Source organism: Falco punctatus (assembly GCF_963210335.1).
Source record: "Falco punctatus genome assembly, chromosome: 7".
Lineage (NCBI taxonomy): Eukaryota > Metazoa > Chordata > Aves > Falconiformes > Falconidae > Falco > Falco punctatus.
In genome coordinates, this window is record NC_137587.1 from 17740726 (window position 1) to 17761701 (window position 20976).

A 20976-nucleotide genomic window follows, 5' to 3' on the forward strand; every position below is an offset into this window, starting at 1 on the left:
TTCATCAGGTCGACACAGTCTTTATGTCCTAATATGTTTAATGTGCAGTAAAAAAAAATATTTCCTTCATGCTGCAAGCTGCGCCAGTTCAGAAATATCTTGGAAATATGCAGCCTTACATATGGTAGCGTGACATTTACTCTTCCGGTGCCACATGGAGTGGAGGAGGAGCTGCCTCATGCTAGTGGAGAGCTCTGGTGTGGTAACAACTTGACCTCACCAGGGAATCGGGAAATCTCCCCTGATTATTGCAATACTCGGTAGGGCACACAAGTCTCCTCTCCTAGCAGGAAACTTCTTTTCCAAGCTCAGTTCAAACACAGTATGAGCTTCACTTTGAAAAATGTGGCATTTTGAATCTTGAACTAAAGCTTGGCTAGAAAGACCTAATCAGAGCTTTTAATGTGTGTCTCTTATAGGTAGGTTCAATTTTCTGACCTTTCCATATTAGTAGAAAGATAAGGGAAACTTTCAAGAAAAACAAACAACGTTTATATTTAGGGCAGTAAATAATGTGCAGTGGTAAGATTAGGACTTTAACCCAGGATGTCCTGGCTATGCACTATTCCCAGGAAAGACTTCTCCAGGCAGGTTCCAGAAGGAGGAACACATTCAATGTGAAGGGTGGAAGCCTGACTGGCACAGAGCAGAAAGCATCCCATGAACAGGGAGTTGGTCAGAAAAACTTCTCAGAAGAAAGCAAGAATGTTTAGCTATTTGCTTCAAAGCTGCTACTTTAGCCTAACAAATAGATTGAACTATTGAGATAGGGGAAATCCTGACAATAAATAGGTGCAGAGGTAGTAGTGGCAAAGCAGTGCCTGGAATTATACACTGTTTATGTAAGCATTTGGGGTCATATTTTTGTACAACAAAAATATTGCAGCAGTCAAGCTTGTAATTAAAAGGTTTTCATCTAATAAAAACTGACCTGAAAGGGAAGCTGCTCAAGTTACCAGGCAACAATTTGCAATGGATCAAGGCAAAACTAGATAGTGCCTATCTCTGGGGAGGAAGCTCTGCTGATCTGGCAACAGATAAATTGATTCTCAGTGCTCTTTTATAATCTTTGACCACTCCCTTTGTCCTGTCAACCATTATTTCAGTTACAGAGTAAGAACTGCTTCTTGCAGTAGCAGAGTAAGGTATACATTCTGCAGAACCTTTATAAATTTTATCCCGAATACCTAGAATTTAGTCTGTTCTTGCAACACATAAGTGCACTTCCTCTTTTCTGCACATGCATTTTTGAAACTTTTACAGAAGTTAGTGTCATTGCAGAGCAAAATTTCACCATGACTAATTTCTCTAATTTACTTGTTCAAACAATGGAAATTTTGCATAATAAATGAGGCCTATACTGATAATTTTATACCTTTGTCATATGTTGTACTTATATGCAGGATTTTCTTTGACCTCAAAGACCAGTGGATGACAGTGATCTCAAGACTGGACTTGTGACTTGGACTTTCATCTTTCTGTACTCTCTTCTCTAATATGATATCATTGATTGTGGTGTAAATCCTTGACAACATCAGGGATGCTTTTAATTGTTGCAAAGTCTGGTAAAGCATGTAGAATAATTATTAGATGTTCTCCCTTTTTAAGGAATAAATACTGTGGAGTATTGTATTCAGCTCTGGTGCCCCCAGCATAAGAAGGACATGGACTTGTTAGAGTGAGTCCAGAGGAGGGCCATGGAGATGAGCATAGAGCTGGAGCACCACTGCTATGAAGACAAGCTGAGGGAGCTGGGGTGGTTCAGCCTGTAGAAGAGAGATGGCTTCAGGGAGACCTTAGAGCAGCCTCCCATTACCTAAAGGGGGCCTATAAGAAAGCTGGAGAGGGACTTTACACAAGGGCCTGTGCTGATAGGACCAAGGGGTAATGGTTTTAAACTGAAAGAGGGTAGATTTATATTAGATGTTAGGAATAAATTCTTCACTGTGAGGGTGGTGAGGACTGCAGCAGGCTGCCCGGAGAAGTTGTGAATGCCCCATCCCTGGAAGTACTCAAGACCAGGCTGGATGTGGTTTTGACCAGCATGGTCTGGTGGAAGGTGTCCTTGCCCATGGCAGGGGGGTTCGAGCTAGATGACCTTTAAGGTCTCTTCCAACCCAAACCATTCCATCATTTTATTCTATGAAATATCTTAGCTTTCAGGAAACATTTTGTTTGTAAAGAGTCAAAGACATTAGTACAATTGAGTGCCTAAAACTACCAATTTAAAAAAGAACAATTAGTTTAGAAGTTATTTTGAAAGCTATAAAGTAGCTGGTCCATTATAAAAGCCCAAGAACAGTACATACAGTAAGACTCAGGCACATTATATTATGTTGAGACAGGGTAGGTTTTCCTGAGACTAGTCCTGACTGTATTTGAGCAACCGAATTAATGCAGATTATGAAGTGCACACTTATAAATACTGACTTATAAATAAAGTCCAGTGTATTTCAAGCACTTCTTTATTTACAAGTGCACAAGTTTTTCCACTTCTTCTTTCAGCATTTTGCCCATGTACCTCCAGAAAGGTTAGACAGTCTTAATGTTTGACCACAAAAGGGGGTAAGTAGATGTGCTTCACATAAACTTAATACATTTTCTTCCTTTAAGTTTATCACTGTGACATTTGGCAGCTGAGGTTCTGTTATTTCTTTAATTTATTGTAAGAATCTTAGTGTAATTTATTGCTAAGTGCATACCTGAATTGCTTGAATATGTGGTACATTGCTTTGAATCAGGTATGAATATAGCTGTACTGGAATGCTGGTACTAAATTTGGCAAGTCAACTCGCAGCACTCTGCAGTTAAGTATGAAAACATTTATTGTTCAGATAGTAAATGGCAGTTGATTTATTTTATTCATGTTGCAAATACAGTCACTTATTGAATATGTTGAAGACGTTTCTTAACAAATATATGAAGATCTCTTTGAGGCAGCAGAAATTTATGACAACTTAGCAGTGCATATGGTACAGGTCCTGCTGGGAAGCCGATGGAGGCAGCTGTTCCCTTTAGTCTTAGTCCTCAGATTTTGATTGAACGGTTCTTGTATGAACTTCATATGCTGTGGACACACAGGCTGAGGTGCGACCTTCCTTTCTTGTGTCTTTTGAAGTCTCTTCTCTATTCTGACATTTTCTGTGAACCAACAATTCAGCAGGAGTTGAAAGCCTTTAAGACTCAACAAGGAGCCTCAGTAGCTCCAAGCTGAAGCCCTACTACCTCTGCCTTACTATCCAGACTTTCTTTCATTTCACTGATCTTTCGCCTTTGCTTGTTTTTCCTTTGGAAAGACTGCCTACTTTTTCAGTTTAATTAAGTGACAGGTCTACAATCCCAGCTCCAGTTGTCATATTTTTCACTTAATGTTTTCATGCTCTTTCTTTTGCCTTTACAACTCTTCCCATAAAAAAAGAGGACAATAGCAAAATGCTATTATTTTATATATATATATATAATATATATTATATAATGCAAAGTTATCTTCCCTGTTTTCTTGGCCTAACTTTTCACCATACTCTTTCTACACTTTCATCTTTTGTCTCTTATGCAGAAACAGAAGTGTAATACCTAACCATCTCTTCCAATCTCTCTATATAGCCCAGTGCATGCATCCCATCTCCTTCCCATGCCACCTATTCTCACCTCTCATTTCTCTCTTTCTCACTCGTTCAATGTCTCATACGCAATACAGTCATGTGTATGTTTCCAATCCAAAAAAACTTTTGTTCCTAGCTCCCTCTCCAACTGCTTGCTGTCGTTCATCCATTATTGCTAAGCTCAACAAATACTCATGTATTATATCTAACAGTTGAAGCTTTATACTTTTTCTTCCAGTTCTGTACTAGATGTTCTCTAGCTTCTTGCCATGGCACTCTGGTGAAAGTGCTCCCAGGTAAGCCTATACTTACCTCTTCCTAGCTGAAACTCAGGATTAGCATTGTGACTTCATTCTCTATGACTTGGCAGCCATTTTTTACATCACTCATGTACCTCTTGAAATCATGTCCTCTCTTTGCTTCTTTGAGACAGGTATTATACCTGAAAGTTCTTTTGAACTGCATGCTCGCAAGGCATTCTTCACATGCCTTCACCAACAGTCTTTTCAGAATTCAATTTCTCTTCTCACTTTGCTTCTTAACTAATGGCAGTCTAACACGTAAGCACAAATTCAGTTACTCTGCTTCACTTATGTTTCATGCTGATTATATACCTTTTGCTTACTACAAATTTTTTTCTTACGGAAACTAAAATTTCACCCTGATGTATCCAAGGAGGTTCAGCTCAAGCTCAACATGATCAAACCAGAATTTATCATTCCTTCCACACAGCCTTCCTCACTACTTCCTTTGTCATTCATCCTGAGCAACACCACATCCTGCCTGTTCAAGCTGTTAACCTGAGCATTTTTTTCAGTTCTGACCTCTATAAGTTTTCATATTAGTTCAGTGCTTAGGTTTTGTTCATTCTTTCTGCGTAATTAATATAATTCTGTCAATTCACACAGCCAACTCTTGCCTCTATTGCCATTGTGTTGTGTTAATTTTTTCCTTTCAGCCATTTCTCACACTTTTGCCAATGCACGTTTTTACAGCCGAGCACCTACACAGAATGTTTCTGCGGAATTGTTTCCCTAGTTCAGTACTTGACCATGTCTAAGCTTCTGTACTAACTAAAAGCCGTTTTCAAGGTCTTCATAAGCTCTGCCTCACAACCTGAGGATATGGGATTCTGCCTTTAACTGGTTTACAACATTAGCTTCCATTTGACTCAGAAGCATTTTTAACATATTTACACATTTGTGTTTTATCTCATGCTGTTTCTAATGCTTGAGAGGAAGTTCCCACAGCCATCCAAATAGGGTCATATATGCTAATATATTGTCCTCTCTCAAAGCTAGAAAAAGTGAGGCGTGGTTCACTGGCTGAAACTACCATCTGTTTTTCTGAAGAATATTGTCTCATTGTTTCACTCATGTTTTTGTTATCTCTTATTTCATCTCTACATTGTAAACTGGGAAAAGGTATTGTTTTGGTTTTGTTTGAACAGCATCAGGCACAACTGGGATACGGTCTTTAGACAAGGACTATTACACATGACAGCAATATAAATAGTTGTGGTAATATATCCTTATGCCAGAAAATGGTCTTTCAAGCCTAATTCCATCTTCTTGTGGGGCACTATGTGCCATAAATATAAATGTGAAAATTGGAGAGTTTTCAGAAAGTGGCTTAGGAAATAGATTTTGTCCTGAGGAATCAAGGGGTGAAGCATTGATATTTTTTTTTTTTTTGTCGTTATATCTCTGTTCTGCATATTTGAAATTGCAAGGCTTCAGAGGAAGTTTAGTTTCCTTCATATTTCCTGTTGTGCTGGTATCTCAAAATACATAGAGTAGCAGACCTGACCAAGCAAAATGTAGTGGGAAGAGCCCTTTTCTGGTGATAAGTGTTACAATCTTTCTACTTTCCAAGAGAAAACCCAGATATTTAGATTGCTTTATTGTTTTCTGAGCTTTTTTGTATACATTATTCATGTTCGAATCTGTATTAACTTTTCTATGATTATTAAAGAAGTGTTAAAATTTAATTTAATATACCAAATTTTGCATTTATATTTGCAAGTGTTAGTTACCTAGATCTGATTCTAAAATAAATGAAAGCTGCCTAGCTCATACAGATGACTATCCTATAATCTGTAGAATCAATCATCTTGAATGTAAAATATCATATAATCTCAATGAGCTCCATATGAATGATAGATTACCAACTATTTATAACAATGCATCCAGAGTAGAATTCTGATGAACACTATTTAAAGTTGCAGTTAATCTACAAAGAAAATTAGAGATTGAATGAATGCATAGTTATATATGTATTTATGGTTTACATAAATCCTTGCTAATTAAATTGCATTTCTGAGAAATAAGAATAGTCTCAGCGCTTTTTTCCAGGTGCTTTTAAGCGTGCTATCTTATGTTATAACATGTTAAAAACTTATATTTTAAGGACTGTAAATACAGAAAATCCATTATAATTTTTTATGTATTTATGTGTGATTCTGGGGAATTTTAGAGTAATTTATTCTTTTCCAGAAAAGGGCAAAAATACAAAATGCTTATATCATTCTCTTGGCCTATTTCTGTGTCATAATTGCCTAAAATGCATACTGTATTTGCCATCATTTATGCTGTTAACATATTTATACTGGGAAAACTTTGCTCCTCCATCTTCTTTATGCACTGTCTTCCCAGGCAGTGAGTGCAGGAGTGAGTGGAAAAGAAGATTGTAGCTTCCTTTTGTCTGTGACTCAAAAGCCCAACTCCTGTTTTGCTGTCATATTTCCTTCATATTCCCTGCTTTCCTATGAAATATTTTCAAATGGTAGATTTTGAAAATACGTAAACAAATGAAATCATGCCCAGAAATTACCAAGCTCCACAATTTTAGGCATAGCAACCTTTAATGAATTGTGGGTAGACGACTTGGCAGAAAGTAATAGCTGGTTTGGGCGTTTCAGGAAGAGAATCAGCATTCTAGGTCATTGCTAAATATGAAAAGTTGTAAGCAAGATTTAGTAGAAAGGACAGATGCCTTAACCATAAAGGACACATCAATGAATCATTTTAGTGTCCTTATTACAATGACAGAAGTAATTATCATAATTTTTCATGTATGAGAAGACACTTTAGTTAAAAATTGTAGAGGAAACTTTATAAATCTGCAAGAATGAATGTAAAGATTCTGTGGGATATTTCTAAATAAGATTTTTATGTTTTATAAAAGAAGAATGGATGAACAGTTGTGTATCTTCATATAAAAACCGGGAACAATCTTTTCATGTTCAAAAAATTACAAAGTTCCACATGTAAACGTTCCAGTTTACAAGATTCTTTAAAGGCTGAGTGAAGTTAACTTCTTATTTTCTGTCAATGAAACACAAAATGCTAAATCATGACTGAATATAAGGAATTTTCCCAAGATGGTCTCAAGCACTTACCAAAACCTTAAGGTTTGCCAGTGTTAACTAATTCTTAAATGTTTTATCCCAAGTCAGTTAATTTTAACAAATCAAAATATAATGTTTATCAGAAATTCTTTCAGTTTTATTCAGCCAGTTTTCACTACTATTGACTAAAAACATGAAAAAATCATGTGATGTGCCCTAGTGTTCACATGACATTAACTTGGTTGGGGTTTGAACCAGAGAAGCTTCTGCCTGCTAGTCTTTTGCTTTTACCAGAAGATCATATGGCATATGATGCACATACAGTCTGTTTATCAGGGAGCTCTCACACTACAGGAATCTTCTCATCTGAGAAACACTTACCAATAATAAACAGAGACCCTTTAGCATAAATGCTATCTGAAAAGTCATCTATATTTTTGGTTATCCCAGTAAATTAATTCAAGTTACTTGGATACCTTATGATTCCCTCACTATATTTCGAAAATATTTTGACAAGTTTGGAAAGAGATTAAAAAGGGATAAAAATGATAAGAGATAAAAATTAGATTAAGTAAATAAAAATAAATCTTATGATGAAGTGAGAACTCTTTTTTTCCTGTCAATGTCGTCACAGCTATACTTAAACTGTGTTTAAAGTGTATTAATTTAACTGCATTTTTTTTGCTGTTTTATCAATTTATTGTGGAAAGATGACAATGATGGGAGATGTGTACCATAGTCACCATACAGTGATATCAGACCAGTCTATTAATGTATTTTTAATACACTAATCTTGTAATACTTCCATGTTATTTCCCCCCAATACAGCAGTGGGTTAGTCCCTTTTTTCAATATGACAAGTAACTCCAATTGAAGTATGTACATAATAACACAATATTTGAAGTGTAACTGGCAAACCTACCTTTGTGGCTTCAGTCACTCTATAACAAATACAGCTGTTACTGGTAGAGGGGTGGAATTAAAATGTAGACACTAAGGACTTAGTGTCCTTGACACTAAGGGAAATGGCTCCTTGTTCAGCAGTGTTGACAGGCACTAAAGATCTCAAATGAAAATTCTTGTTTTCTTAAGCCAAATTGAAAGCTTGTTTTAAGGGGGTGATGGAGAGTGAAAAGACTACAAAAATTGTAGATTTGTGGTGGACTGTGATTCTTTCCAAATGTCTCTATCTGAAGTAGATGCCAAAACAGAAAATAAATTAGCGCTTTACAGTTTTAGAAGATCAGGTCTGATCTGATCTGGTCTGACCTGATCTGACCACATCTGACAGCAACCCATTCCTGTCAAGACTCATGTTATATAACCTACAATTGCAGATAGCGATGAGGAAGCTGAGTAGTGCATCATTAATGGTGGATGGTATGGATTTTCTTTGACATCCACAGGTCCTACATCAGTTTTCAATGGTATAAAATTTTGAAGCTACCATTGCATTATCAAGTCTGAGCTCTTATCATCAAGACATCATAAGGCTTAATTTTTGTGCATGTGCTTTCATCCTAATATTTATAAATTTTTGGAAAAAAAAGAGAACTATAGGAAGTGAGTTTCTAGCTTCATAGTCCACTATTTTTTAATCTAGTATTTATTTAGCTTTCTCCATCAGATTAAATAACTGTTTATAGTTAGTATTGTCCATCAATGTATTTTTTATACATCACGGTAATCTCTTCTCTCCAACTTCGTTCTAATAACCTAAATATTGATAGATTAATTCTATTATTGTTTCTTACCCCTCAGCCAATTTTTCATGGATTTTTCTGTGTACCCTTTCCAATTTGAAAAGATGTATCCCACCATGTACTATGCACAGGCAAACAGAGCAATCAGATGTGATCCAAAAAGGCTCACCTACAAGCAAGAATTAAATGTAGAGCATAACAAAGATGTATTAGTATACATGTTTCTGATTTCAGAAGTCTCAGCACTAAAGAAGTCTTTTGTTTGTTTGTTTAAATGGATCTTTTGGAAGAAAAATGCTGTCGTTGGCCCTGTTGTAATTTAAAACTTTGAGAAAAATGGCATTAAGTAGCCATTGTAGATAGGGAAAAATGAACCAAGATCTAACAGTGAAGCTTAAAGCTTAGTTCAGTAGTTGTATAAATCCCTAGATAGCACAGTGGAACACAGGGACCCATCTGCCCATAGTAAGGGTGTAATGGGTTTCTCGGTCCAGGTTTCTAATGAAACTGTGTAGATCCCAGAACATTCAAATCTGCCAAAACTGAAGCAATAGCACTATAATATGACAAGAAAAGACAATATGAAAGTGTTGGTAGTTTTTGAGTTCAGTTCATCTTACATAACCGTATTCTGTTGGAAATTCATCATCTCTTTGCTTACTTGATCATTGGTGATTTAATTTCTTCCAGTACCAGGATTTTTTAAGTATGTGCCCACCTTTACTGTGGAATTTAATAACCATAATAGTGTCACCAGTAACTGGTGGTTTTGCACACTGCTTTAGTCTAAAATGAAGTGTTTATCCAGGATTGTTCACTCTCACTGAAGTCATCCATGTTTTACACATGTAAAAAATGCTTTTGATGGATGATCTGAAATAGTTCTCTTCTGTTGGTAACATTTAAGAAGAGAAATGCTTTGCTGGCATCTACAAGATATTATTTACTGTATGGTCAGTGTCTAGTGAAAACAGGGACTAATTGATAAAAAAAGGTATTTCCAAGTCTGTCAGGGTATCAAGGTCTTCCTGGTACAAAGATGGATTTGCAGTTTTGATACATGTGACTGCATAAAAGTGGACCCTCTATGAACAAGAGAAGAAGAAGATGGTATATACTGAAATGTAAAATTGCCACAACATTGTGAGAATATTGGGAGCAAACACATGAGAAACATTTTATTCAACTACACAGTGTTATACATTAAGATATCAAAATTATATAAAAAAGATTAAGTAACAGTCAATTTAAGATGTCTAAGAGAGGTAAGAACATCAAAAGATCCTACATCATGTTTGGCTTGAACAAGAAACTTCATCTTTGAGAGTGTATATATTTATTGTATCTTATTTTGAGTGACAAAGGTCATGGGGCTAGAAAAATACACAGAATATTTGTGGCACCTCTTTTAGAAAACCAGCTGTCTGTGGTAATATAAGTGCTGCAAAAAAAGCTGAAGACCAAAGAAACGGTACATGGTATCATTAATTACCTAGATTGCCTGTGTAGCAAAAAATAAATGCCAAGTAACCATAAGGACCACTGGTATAGCAAGGCACAAATACAGACCTATTATGATTACAGCCAACTGTCTCTGCAATAAATATATTCTAACTAGTTTTTGAGTAAAAGTAAGCCTTATCGACCAAGTTGATTGTTATCAGATGGTCCTCAAGATAGTACTTTTAGCGGCATGTATTAGATTTGACGAAAGATTGCCTGTGGCTCCATTGTAAATGTGTTTTAATGCCACTCTGCAAATGATCCAGTGGTTTACACAAGCTGTCTGCCAAAATGCAGCCCTTCTACCTTATACATTCTGAATATTCAGATATCCATAGGTAATACAAAGAAAATATTAGACTGGCAACATACACCATGCCACTGTCATTTTGTTACTAATCTTGATTTAAGCAAATTGTTTGATATACTGGTAAAAAAGGTTCTGAATATTAGAGGTGAGAAAATATGAATTTTGCAGATAAATAAAGTTCAGAATATATTTCTAACATTACACTAACCAACAGAGAACTGTTATATTTCATTTGATAATGCAGCCCCTATAAAAATCTATGATCATTACCATTTGCTTTTAAAATCAGGCATGAATGTAATGTTTCCATATGTTGGTATTTTGATAATCCATGCAAGTTGTGCTTACTGTCAACAATTTAACAACAACCCAAAAAATTAAATGAAACAAAGCAGGTTATAAAATTGTATATTTGAGGAGAGAAATTTTTCTTTTCTATGACCTTTCATCAATATGGCATGCAGCAGCCTTGTTAATATGGTGTGCAGCAGACCAAATTAAGGGTGCAGATGAGTAAGGCCAAAATGTCATCACACACCTGTTAATTACCTCTATTACATGTTACAGCTTAAGCTGAATATTCCACTAATGTTCAAAAACATTTTCTATATAGAATAGCGGGAAAGTGTCTGGCATTTCTCTTCTGAAAGGAATGAAACTCTGCTGTGCTTTCTGGAGTTACTAACTGACCTTGGAATTGGCATATATAGTTTGCATAAAGCTCATGTACTTATTATACATGTGTATGTACCCTTACATACAAACACATACAAACTCACATATACACACACATGAACAAATGGAGGAATGGGCAGGTATTATAAATCATAGTCATTCTGGAGTGGGACTGTGGCGGTGCAGTACACCTGGATTTGTCATAAATCTCCCACTTAACCCAGAAGGCCTTAGTTTATTTGATATCAAAATCTTGATTTAATTTGTTTCCTTAACATTGTTCTGTATTAATAAGTGGAACAAAGATCCTAAAAGGCACAAAATACTTTTGAAAATAGGGTAATTTGAACTATTTCCAAATAGTATTCCAACAAACATTATAGCTTTAATAGCTGTAGCCTTGTTTTATAGGACTTCATTATGTTATCAATTTACCAGACACATTCTCAAGGGGTAATGAGTAAGATCCAGGAATCCATTTTCTCAATGTTAAATATCTGCGATTAATAACTTCTATTCACTGCCAAAGGTTAAATGTAAAACATAGTAGGATAACTCCTTTTTTTTTTTTCCAAATCTGAAAGCATAATACCATGTTCTCCAAAACTGAAAATGTAAAAGCTTATTTTTTGCCAGAGGTAGCTTTAGATATATTTATTCTAATATATGGTCTATACAGCATTTTTTGGTTCTGTAAATGCAACATAGTGGATTTCCTGGTGTCATCAGGCTTCTAGCATTCAAGTGGGAGCTCAGGATCTTAGGCTGACTGTTAACTGCTTTAACAAATGCTGAGAGATTAATAATCATTTAGACAGCTCTGGTCAAAGCCATTCCAAGTACGTTTATAACAGAACATAACTTCTACATCATATATTATATCTGTTTGTGAACTGAAATACAGGGGCTCTGTTGAATAACTGACTAATGTTTTCTGTGCTGCCTAACAGGCTATCACTGTCTTTCTACTCTGACACAAAGTTTTAGTGTAAGTTAGAGTGATTCACATAGTCTTTCTGCATCCTGAATTCCCTGTGTGTAAAACAGTGATGATACTTCATTTCACCCACACATTACTTAAACTCCAGACTGTTCAAGGCAGGACAGTATTATCACAGCTTTCAGCAAAATTGCACCACATTTTTCCGGTACAACTAATAGATCATTCTTTTAACTGGATTAATTAAATAAATGAATGAAAGTGGAATGCATCCCATCTGATTTTAGCAATCTAAATTTAGGCATTGAGTCTAAACTAGTCATCTGCACTTCTGTAGTAAAGGAAGAGAGGTAGAGACTCCCAAAGGGTGATTCATCCCATCCGAAGATAAGTGTCTAGCATAGATGGAATGAATTGCCATGTGTCTCTTTCCCTGCCCCTATCACGAGCAGAGACAGCTGGCTGACTACATACATACCTCTTCACTACTGAAAGCAGTTGAAATGCCTTCCATTTTTTTAGTATACTTTTTAAAAATACTGTCATTAATCTTTCTCAGATTTGAGGTAGATACTAACCCAAAGAAGAGATTCACTAGCTTAAAGTTTCAGACAACACATGGTTGACATTTAAGAGTATCAGTCTTGACAGGAGAAATGTATACTGCTTTGCTGAATGGGACAGAATTATTGAGAGACAAAGTTAAGTGTGATATATAACTGAGTGGAGGCCTGCCTTATCTTCGCTTTTGCTTTTGGGAAACAGAAGTCAATACAGCCAAGTACCTTTTAAACTTTTATTTCTTTGCAAATTTATTTAAAACGCACACTAGGTGTAAAAGCTGACACTACTAGCATTACTGAAGATCTTCATTTACTGTATATCACTGTGTTTGTCAATAAATCAAGGTTAAAAAAATTAGCTGAAGCATCCACCTGAGGCAGAAAATGTGGTGGTGCATTTTGAAGATGTCGGCTTGCAGAATTTCTTAGTTGTAATAACTTTGGCTGAGTGCTCAGTGGTAATTTTGACATTAACAACAACCAGCTATCATGCTAAAAATGTTTTTGCATTATAAGAAATGAAGAACTGAAATATTTTCATTGTTTAACTGTACCAAAAGCTATAATACATAACACAATATTATCCCATCATAAAAGCATATCCAATACACTAGGGGATAGATTACTGCAATTATTTTGCTGAGTGTATGAACGTTTGTGTTTTCATTACTGATAAGTTGGTTAGTGTAGTTTTAAGCTCATACTTTTCTGCACATTTCAGTCCATTGCTAATGCATAGAAATATATTGCTTTGAAAGGAATGGGCACAGTGCATTTCTAAGCTTCAGGCTTATGCTGGGTACTGAAGATGCAGTCACCTACCACAAGACAGAAATTCATTTTTGCTTGAGTTATCCAGCTGTATCTTTTGTAATCACTGCAGAGATTGTCTCCAAATTCCTGCTTGAGCTCTTGCATAAGCACATGGTAAAACAGTCTTTGCTTAGAGATAATTATGTGGAATCCGTTTTACCTATTTTGATAATAACTGATAAATGTATACTTTGAATCAGTCATCAGACCTCTACAGACATGTTGAAGTCATGTTGATGTCTGCCATTTCTAAAAGAGATGTGGAAAGGCTTCCGATTGCCCGAACCCTAAAATATGGACTCTGTTCCCTTTGTATAAACATTTATTTTGCCTAAAAAAGATCTAAAGAAGTTATCGTTCAAAACCTGAAGAAAACAAACCAAAACAACAAGAAACAAGCCCCGACAAAAAACACCAAACCAACCAAAAAGTCCATTCAGTCCAGTCAATGCTCTCTGACTCCTGAGACATTGTGCCAGTTTCTGTGTGTGTCTTGTCCAACTCTTTCTCATAGGCTGGGTAACACCTTTCATTGTCTAACACAAGGATGTCTCCGTCTTTACCACCAAGTGTGACTAACTTTTCATTTCCAACATGGGAATATGTGCAGCAGTAGATAGGAAAAGCTCATGCATGAGGTTCTTATATCCCTCAGAGCCGTCTTTTATTAGCTTGAACCATGTTATGTAGAAGCTTGCTTCCTGTGTACAGAACTGTCATGTACTTTGTGTTTATAAACTTTTTTTATTCTTTAAAAAATTATTTGGTGAGGCTTCTCTCCACTGCTGAGGGTTTTGATCTGCTGCTACATTCCTGAAGCAAACCTGGTGTTAGGTCTTGCATCTATTTTTCCAGTAAATATCAAACACAGCCCAGGTTCTGTGGGTTTCTGTACCTGTACATAGTACTAGATGCTAAACAAATGCTTCATATTTTTTAGTGTCATGAACACACTTTCCTCTCTGAAACAGACTCTTTCCATCAAGAATACAAATAGTATGGGGAGAGTTTCAGTGGAGCTTCTCTACTCTTTCTCTACTTATGCTTCTTTTGGTTACTTTTTCTAGGGATCCATATATTTCTAGCATCAGGTAGGGGATTGGTAGTGCATACCAGTAATTCTCTGTTGTCCAGGTGTGACCTTTGAACAGCAATTATCATATTTTTGAGCAAATTGCTGTCTGCTTTGAATATGCTATTTCCTTTCCTCGCGTGAGATTGTTTGGCCATCTATTGCTTTTGATTTGGCTTTTTTCAACTCTTGTCTTTAACACTGTGAGACCATACTTATGGAAGGTTTGTCCATCAACACTTTTTTCACTATATGTTTCACTATATGTTTCCCTGTGACAGCAACAACACTAAATGCTCCTCCAAATTCAGACTTCAGCTTGCAGTAAATAGGTTTTGTTCTGAAATTTTATCTACTGAGCTTTTTGTGGTACCTTACATGCAGCTTGTCTTTCTATGAGTTAAATCAGTATTATCACTTACAGATTAATGAAAATTATTTTTTTGAATCATGCAGACAGTTCATGGTATGCAATACTGTCTGTCTATTGAGAATATTCACTGTCTTCTCCCATGTTTCTTTTGTTCTCTTCATCTTGGTACACAAAACCATAATAAGGATCCAATCATCAATTGCTTTGGTGCAGCTTTTTGTACTTGTGCATTTGCACTGTGTACTATGCTTAACTATCTCTTCATGAGTCATTCTTCCCTTCCTCCCGGAAGAAACATTTCATCTCACTTGCTGTTGAACTGGTTGGAGCATTTCTTTGTCTGTGTCTAGCCTGAAGAATGCTCCACAGTTTACCCAACAATCCTGGTCCTGCAGCTATTCAGATCAGAGCCTGGAATGTGCTGTGGTTTCTAGTCTATACACCTGTATTTCCTTCCCAAGAAAACCAAAGTATGGAGGAAATGGAAAGAGGAAGGCAGTGTTACTGTTGTTGAACCCACACTTGGGAACTGAGTCATGTGTGTGCTAGCTCCGCCTTCACTGTTCAGCTCAATAGGCATGACACAAATGACACATACTTTATACTGTACAAAAAATAATCAGCCCACCATTAAAAGAATTAATACTAGCAACTGTATATTATGTAGTCAAGTTACCTTTTTACACCTTGGAAAATCTGTAGACAGGCTTTTATATATAAGACAACTCCCCTAAGCTATGCTAGCAACCCTGTCTACCTCAAACGTTATCACTTTCAATATTACTAATGATCTCTTTAGTTCTTGGACCATGTGAGATTTATAACTTCAATATTCTGGTATATATTCTTACCTTTATACTCTATCCAAATCCCATTTTCCAAAGGATGTTTGCTGACCAGTGGAAAAAAGGTAATATTTTGTTTTATGAAAAAAAAGGTATTTATCAATTCTGAGCCACCATTATGTATTTCTAGGAACAATTAAATGACATGTTTGTAGTCTAAATCTAATGTTTGCACCCTTGTGAATTAGTCATTACAAGATATTCAATAAATATATGTATTCTCGTCCTGTGAGAAGCAGCACCTTTGTAAAGCTCTGGTATAAGCCAGTGAAAATGGATTGTTATATTGTGCAGAGACTCAGATTATGTAGTATATATTAGTAAGAACTGAGACAGTTGATGAAGCAGACATCCTTCAGTTCCTTGGCTCTGAGTAATTTCTGAACAGCACATAGTACCATAACAAAAAATGGTATTCTGAATGCAAATATAGACTAGCTAAAAAACCTAACATAACAAGGAAACAGATTTCTTGCAATGCTGAAATGTGAAGAGTTAAGTTGTGCCTAATCAAAGTCACCGAACTAGCAACCTGGGAGTATTAGTAAGAAAAGATGTGCAACAGGTATGGAGAGTTAGTTCGAACAAAAATGCTGTCTTGAAGCACTCAGAGGCAATAAGGTAATGCTAATGTACTGGATCATACAAAATTATAATTGACCATAAATACTTCAAATTCAGGCCATAGTATCTTTCTTTCATCAGAAGTGGAGGCCAGTACTTTATGCATAGAGGCATTAATGGTAATTAATTGCCAGTATACTCACAGAGAAGATAATGACTTTGGCCTTAATCCCTGACTGTGGAAAGTTTTGCCCTATTTATCATTACTATTCATCTTTCATTTATAGTAGGAGGGTGTATTTATACGAGAAGAATGCTAATCCCATTACTGAACTGTAAACTGTGTCTAAGAAAGCAGATTCTTTTTAAACTAAAAACAAAACAAAAAAAAAGTGTGATTTGTAAATTTAATACAAGGATGTGAGAGATTTTATGATTCTGGGTAGCTGTTCTGCAGTACTTGACAAATATAAATGGAGCAAAAGAATATAGTAAAAAGTCTGATTTTAAATGAGACTATAAGGTTTGATAAGCACTGACTGTGACCACCAAAGCAGCTATTGGGAAAAGGTTTATGAAGTTAGTAGTTAAGATTATATATACCTGGTAATTGTGCAATGTATTTATAGCACCTCCAGATAGTTTTAAAAGGATCTCTTAGTACTGTGTGAGCTGTTCTTTAAAGTTGTCAGATTATGGTTTCTTGAAGCAAAAAAAAAAAAAAAAAATATATAGAAGCTACACAAATTCAGATGTTTGTTTAGCAGAAAATAAATCCAAGAATGGCAGCATGGATAGAAAATGGTATCTTGATTGCTGTGGCTATGGACACATATAAACCGATGAAAATCTAATTATTGCTTGGGATCCCAAGGGTTGACCCTACTGGAGAAAGTGTTGTGTGTATTGGTTGGATACTGTAATTACAAACAGCAATAGCATCACAAAATACAATCATGGGTTTGTATATGGCTGTTGCTTCAAGACAGACATGTTCTCTAAAATATAGGAGGCACAGGACGGGAGAAGCTCACAGTTGCTTGGGTAGGGCTTGAAGGAGGCCATCTCCAAAGCAGGCTGAAATAGCTGTAGGTCAGGACATCATACCAACAAAATTAATGACTTTACCAACATCTTGGAAAGTGTATTCTTGGATGTGTAGTGCCCTTAATATATGTTCTGTATTACAGCCTTCTGTGTTATTGTAGATTTGGATATGCAGGATGTTTCTCATGGTGACAGAAGGGAAGGGGAAAAGAGGATTGTTCACTGTAGCCAGTTTATACCAGCTTTGCCAAAATGGAATCCTCCTAAAGTCTTTTCAAACATCACACCTGCCCGCCAAAAAATACTAGAGAACAGAACAGAAATTCCTTTTTCTTCTTTCCCTTCTGTATGAATAAGCACACTGAGAATTGAAAAAAAAAAAAAAACCAACAAAAAACCAAAAAAACAGCAAACAACTCTGTTGTGATTTACTACTTTAGATGATGACTATTAAAAAAACATTTTCCTTCTTTCTTGGAAATGTCATAATTTCTTTGGAATAGATCAGCCATGCAATGAAACTATTTTAGCTAAAGGACATGAGACGTTCAGAGCTGTAAGAACTTAATTCCAAGACGTAGGCCTTATCATCATAACTAAAAGAGTACTTCAAACCGTTCATCATTCTTCAAAGTATTTGAAAATTCTTGACTTGTAAACAATATGAAAACTTCCTTTGGTTAAAGGTCACAGCAGCTAAACTCCTACTCAATTAAATTTTCCCTTAAGTTATTAAACTGTAATTTTAAACATACATTGCGGCAGGAACTGCATTACATAATGTCTCCCTCAGTCTTACAACTACAATTACGACACAACACCTATTCAAAATATGAAACAGGATTTTTTTTTTTCCTCTGACGGTATAGCAGACTGGAGAGAGAAGTTTTAAAGTTTGCCTGTTTAAGGGTGTGATCTGCATCCTTAGTTACTAATTTAACATTGGGCAAGATGATGGTTTAATTAGAAGCAGCACATTGCCTTTGATAAACAGATGTTCCTTTTATTTAACTGCTGCCTGCAAAGTTAGCACAAATAGATTTTTTTTTCTTTGTCACAGCCTGTTAATTTCCGGCCTCTGGTCATTGCATCCAGATATAGTTCCCATAGGCAAAACATTCCCAATTAATACATATTGCCATAAATACATGAGTTCATCCCTGCATGTCTATAATTTCCTTAAAGCACTGCAGCTAAGAAATTGAGCTTCCCTGTCAAAGCTGTATGAGTAACAGTCCAATAAAACCACACCTAGTTGTCAGTGGACCAGGATTTGGGTAAACACGGTCCAGCCCAGCACTCATGTGTCCAGTGACTTGGTAAATAGTGAAGCATTCAGAATTTTAGGGTCCTACCTACTGAGTGAATAAGACCCCACCTTGCTATTATTGCTGTAACAGCAAGGTAAACAAAAACTCAACCATCTACTTAAAAATAATGCTGTGCAATTGCTTGATAGGTTGCTAAGCAAAGAAAGGCTTGGCTTTGTTCTACTTTCTAGCCTCTAGGTAAATAACAAGTGTAGAAAAGCACTCATGAGTTAATAAGCAAATAAAGCATTTAGCTTTTAAAAATTTACCTGTGTTAGATACTGTAGCAGATGTTGTCATGAATGTATTACTGATTGCACCATTTTATGAAAAATACTTTGCTTTATTCTTTCAGGTTGTATTTTATCTTTATGTGTCCTCAAGAGCTCAAGAAATGTTAAGCATTGAAATTGTTCTTAAGTTGAAAGAATGACTAAATGTACTTTTGAAAGTGGATATTTACCATTTGTTTATTTTGTTATTTCAGTTCAACTTCTATCCATGTGTAGCCACAATATTCATGTAGCATAGGACATTAATACCAGGGATGGATATGAACATGTGTGTTTGAGTTGCAGTCTGTTGATAGCTACCTCAATGGATTTGGTTCAATATACACTTCTGATTGCTGTGTTCCAGATTTTCAAGGCTCTGCGTCTAACATACCACTTACCTTTGAAAAGCTCTCATTTTAATTATAGCTTTAAAGCTTCACAGAAACCCCATTGTAAATTCTGCCACCTCAGGTTCAAATTCTGCATTCACATTGACTGACAATGCTGGTGTCTAGTGGACAGAAAAATTTCCTCTCAGGCCCTCCATCTGCCTCTAAGAGCATTCACTTTAGTCTTATTTCCTGGAGATACATAATAGTATGTTTTTGGTTATTTTGTGCTTGTGAACGGTTAAAAATTTATGACCTGATCTTTTGGGCAGCTGAGCACGTCTCTGAAGGTGATGAATGCCTTTGCTCAGGTCAACATGTTGATGGCTACTTAAAGGTTGCAAAGTAGAACTGCTGTTGTAGTTGTGCTTGCTCTTGTGAAATACTTGGGCCATGCTGAGGAATATAAGAGTTTCTTACTTTGCCTTTATTTCCCTGAGAAAACACACAGCTGGGGTCTATGAGTGAACTGTTATCTTGATAGATAGCAAGAGTTCTATCTATCCTACATCCTGTATTTATTTACACCAATAGAACTTCTTGTTTGAATAAGGGCTGGTAGCATAAGCATTTCCAAAATTAAATTGTAAGGTTTTCCATGTGACTGTAAGGGTTTTTTCACGAGTACTCTTAACTGAAAAAAATAGAAAAGAAAGCATACCCTAAGTAGGAACCACTCTGAGTTGGAAAAACTACTGTGAGTCTTGCAGCTAGAATACACACATTAGAATCAAGCAAATCACAGCTATGTGGTGAGCAAACCAATGATCACAATAGGAAATAGCTCTGCTATTGCAAACTGCCCTTTTATTACATAAAATAGGATAGAAAAGCAAATTAGGCCACAAGTAGTAATGTAGCTCAGTTGCAATATATGATACATTTCCTGCTTCACACTTGCTATACATCTCTGGTTTCTCTGACAAGACTATCCCAAAGTCTCACTTCTGAAGAAATGTTGATATTTTATTTCACTTTGAGTATAAGCAAGGTCTGTGTGGAAGAAGACAGTTATGAAAAAGTGCTCTCAATGTTGCTTTTCTAAAATGAATTATGAAAACAGAGAGGGTTCTCTATTATAGGCTAATTCCTACTAAACAGCAGCAGAAGTTATCCTACCTCTAGTTAGAAGATAATATGAGATCCCATAGTTTGCTGTCAGTTTATCCCAGCTTGGAAGAACTCAACCTGTGGTCATTTTATGACAGCCTTCTTTATGAGCAGATAGGGATTTTGGCCCAGTAAAAGACTGAAAAAAGTATACAGACCAAGGGCTAAACTGTTTACTTTTTCAACTGGAACATACTGAAGGACTTCTTTAGCAAACAAATCAGTCCTGGGTGCATTGCAATTCTGCTGTTATTTAGGGCTTAGGTGAATTTACAATTTTGCAGGTAGTTTGCAGCCACTGTATGATTTTTGCCTTTAATTTACCAGCAGGCCTTGGTTCTGTTTTGCAAGGTAACCAACCTATGAAATGTTCCTGCATGCCCATCTACACTGTATTTTAGCTTCACTTTGTGCTTTTGGCTTCTTTGGCTTTTAGACAGGAAAATATTGCTCGATAGGAAGGGTTATTTTTTGGTTGCCAGAATTCCTTTGCAGTTTTAATGGAAAAAAGCAGAACTTTTTTGGGGGAGCCA

At 36.0% G+C, this 20976-nt stretch overlaps 1 long non-coding RNA gene across 2 annotated transcripts in view; it reads left to right on the plus strand.

Annotated features, from left to right (window-relative positions):
* Positions 1-20976, plus strand: part of LOC308067290 — a 52662-nt gene that overhangs the window by 23733 nt on the left and 7953 nt on the right. The window lies entirely within an intron of this gene.